Source organism: Montipora foliosa, chromosome 3 (assembly GCF_036669935.1).
Source record: "Montipora foliosa isolate CH-2021 chromosome 3, ASM3666993v2, whole genome shotgun sequence".
In the NCBI taxonomy this organism is placed as follows: Eukaryota; Metazoa; Cnidaria; class Anthozoa; order Scleractinia; family Acroporidae; genus Montipora; species Montipora foliosa.
Window position 1 is genome coordinate 40,233,393 of NC_090871.1, and position 4,202 is coordinate 40,237,594.

Here is a 4,202-nt window from a genome sequence, read left to right on the forward strand (position 1 = left end):
GCTATAGTGGCAGCTAGCTGTTTTTACAAAGATTATATCAAGAAGGAATATTCATGTGAAAAAAATAAAGAAAATGAAAGCAGCAACCTATAAAGCATTGCATGCAACGTTTAGTCTGCATCAGTGAAATCATCATCACTGAAGTCATCATCCGTATCTGTGTCGGCTTTACCTTGGTGTAAAAACCCACAATTGACGTCACAAATTCAACATTCAGCTGTTAGTGGGTTCGATAATGTGACGCCAGTAATAGGGGAAGCTGAGCTGTAGATCAATGGGTCGATGGATCAATGGATCAGTAATCAGTAGATCAATAGATCGATTGAGCTTTTCATCCATATGGATCAGTGGTGGATTGATCCATGGATCAATGAGTCAGTCTATCAGTGGGCGATGGATGTGAAGCTGAGAAGGACGTGGAGAAGAGGCTACTAGTAAATTGAGATCCATTCCCCCTCCACGTAGCAATCGCGGTCACTGTTGATGTTTGAAACGTGATCTTTTTTCCTGGTTTACTACTGCTTTTATTAATGGTGACAAGTTGTCTTTCCATGAAGTTAGATGAGGAGACGAAAGCGTTTACTCGACTTGTGATCGAAAATTGCGACAAAAAAGCCTCTATCTTGTGTAATGGGCCCGTGTGTGCGGTACCACATGGAGCTCGCGTCCGAACTACAGTTGGTAATTCCTGTGGGCTTTTTTAGTACCGGATGTATTGGTTTGGGATCCATTGTCACATTTCCCGGATAAGATCCTTCCCTGTCCATCTTGCAATGATAAAAATATTCAAGAAACCCTCCATCCCATCCGCTGGAAAGATGGTAGTAACGACTATGACCAGCCTCGACTCCTTGTATGCAGCATTTATTTGTGCAGAAACAAGCATCAAATCTTCAGCCATGATCCAGGTATTCTCTGTCAAATAAAAGAAAATTTTCCACCGCCCTTTACGTTATTTCACAAAAGTGGAGTGACTAGAGAGTTGTGTAGTATGGACTTAGGAAAATGTGTTTCTTAAACGAAAAGGCAGAAAGGTCAGAAAGCTTCCCAAGTTTCTCGTCCAAAGGCAGTAAGGTTGGACAAAAAGTTGCAACTGCTTGTTATATACACAGATACTTTGAAAAAGAACACTTATACCAGCAAAGGATTTGTCAGATGAGTGCATTGTCGTTGAGTGCTGACCATACCTTTAAAGTATCCTGCAATATTGGATTTTGGTGTGATGGCAAGTGGATACAGTTGTATGACAGTTTATTCATAGTCATGAATGAAATTGGTGTGGTATTATCTTGGAAACTATGTAAGGAAACAGGGTTTCATAATGTTCAAGATCTGCTGATCAGCTGTCGCTGTAGACCAATGAAACAGTGGCGGTTAAGTCGTGAAATTGACATTAGCGGCATACCAGCATGTTTTGTTCATATACGTCCTCTAAAAGTTTTCAGGTTTTTCATGAGAGCGTTAGGGTTTTGCTTGACTACCCTAATAACATTCTGCTCGTTTTGCAATGGAAAAAAAATCAAAGTTAACAAGTTTGAAAGGAGGTAAATTACCGTCCAGGAGTCGCTTTAGATCAAGATTTCAAATGCTCCTTGAAACACGAATACTTTCTCCTTGATCTTTCAAGTTGCACTTCGGTTTCATGTTTGTTTTTTTTTCTCGTAGCTGCTAAATCACGCATCTCTTTCGTTCTAATCTTTCTTCGCTTCTCAGCAATGGTGTGCCTTTCAATTGGAGTTTTTTTCATCACATGAAGTCCTTTCTTTGGTCTTTCTGGGGCGCTTTCCATTTAGCCAAAATTTCAAGTTCAAATGGAAAGGCCTTTTCCCTCCCAGGAATAAAGCCTGGTTTTGAGTCATAAACTTAATCGCTGGCAAGGCACAACAAAACAAAATGGACGGGGGTGTCCTGCTGCTTCGTTCACAGAAACTTGACGCGTATTCAGAATTATTTTGAGTCGACAGTACGTAATTATTTTGCACATGAGTTTGCGGTGCATTTTAGGATGACTTGGACCACCATAGAGTTATTGACAAGGGAAGTGATACACACTGGCAATCCTTTTGGAAGGCCATCAATCCCACCAGAGAAGCAAGTATTGGTCTTCCTATGGGCATTGGCGACCTACATTGTAAGAGGGCACGCGAGAAATCGCCGACCGAATTGACATCACATACAGCAGTGTTTCTTGAACTGTTTCTCGATTAACGAAAACGGTTTGTGGCCTTAAAAACCAGTATATAAGATGGCCAAATGGTGAGTAAAGTATATAACCTTTTACCACGTTATATCACATATTTCTTGGAACGATACCTGAAACGGAAATTTCGTTGCACTTAAGGAAAGACTTTTGACAAGTGAATACATTTATGTTACTCTCGATTAGAGAGTGCTAGCTTGCTCACTTGAGTGTTCTGAGATTTTACACATGCATATATATGTATATACAGCTATTTACTGAGTTTAGCGAGTTGAATTTAAGCTACATTCACTCTAGTAAAAATGAAAATGTTTATTTGTAATTTTTACATCTTGCTAGGGAAAGAGATAAATGAAGTCAAGGCAGATTTTGGTGACACATTTCCAGGCGTCATTGGTGCCATTGATGGAACCGTGATTCATATGTGATGTCCATCAGAAAACAAAGAAGCATATAATTGCAGAAAAAGATTTTATGCTTTGAACGTTCAGGTAGAACAAGTATTTGATAATCACTATAGGAGTAAATGCCATTGTTTTACCTTAACTGTGCCGGCAACAGTTTACTGTATACAGTAAACTTACGTCTGGTTCCCCAGCTTGAATACCTTGTCATCAATAGATAATTTAGGGCTAAGTTTTAATTAAGTTTTTAAAATACAGCTTTAACGTGACATTTTTTCCCAGATGTTTTAAAATGTCCATGATCCTTGATGTAAACGTCACCCTAAATTTGGTCATTTTAATAGTGAAAAGTTATTTGTATCACCCAACTAGTGGACTAATGCAAATCCTGCATTTTGATTGGCTACGCTACTGGAGGACTATTAGCCTCATGGGCTATTGACCTGTAGCCCTTTTAAATAATAATTGATACAAGGCCTTTTGTTTTTGTATCTGTAATCTTAAGGGCCCCTGGAAAGTACTGTGACAATGCTACCTCCAATAATTTTACATTTCATTGATTGAAACTGATTGAAAATGCTATTGCTCCGTTTAAGTTTCTTGAACTTAAGAGAGGTGATGCTGTACCAGACCAACTGAAGAATGACATGTCAGAATAATTAACAGAAGCAACTTTGCCTCCACCGACTGCAGAGAATGTACGTCTTGTCTCAGATGCACTCATCTTGTACAATGTCATTGAAAAGAGGAGAGGAGAGCTTGATGACCTGGCAAAGGGCTTAGAAAGTATCGGGTTGATTAATTACTTCTCTACTTTTCCCCAGAACAGCAGAGAAAACTGTGGATGCTGAAACTGTAAAGGCAAGAATCAACGAAGGAGAATTAGACATCTCAGAGCAACAAGCAAAGTGTTTATTACTTCAATACATAGATGAACTAGGAAGAAGAGATCCCAAACGTTAGTACCGTCCTGTATATAGACTGGTAATAGTTAATAAAAAAATTAATAAGTGAAGAAATTATTTTGCACATTTCACACAACTGCACTTGTCCAAACATTTATTTGTCGTCCTATGGAAAAAGTAATCTTGTAGCTATTTCAGACTGTCATATTTCATTGGTCCCTATGACTTGTGGCTTCTTTTGTTATCAGGGCTAGGCGCATTGCTTCTTTTGTATCATTCATCTATTAGTTTGTTCTCCAATCATACACTGCATCTGGAAAGCTAAAGGGTCTCTCAATGGAAAACCTTGAAAATCATTCTTTAGTCTGAAACTAAAATTAAAAATGGCTTTCAGCAAGTATAGTTAAATCATACTGGTCTATTGCATTACTGTCAAACTTTAACCATGAACACCTTTATATAGTTGAAGAATGTTACTGTGTTACAAGGAAGAATTAAATCAGGCATGAGAGAACTTACTCTGAACAGTGATGGTAATTAGCTTGTGGTTTTTAACTTTTTCTCTGGTGTCCCAAGTTTTATTGTTATTGATCACAGCAGAACCAACATACCTGAAGTATTTCACGTGTTCACAGTTCAACAGTAAAGGACTGGATAGGTTTCGAAAGGTTACTTAGGAACAATCCCATGTTT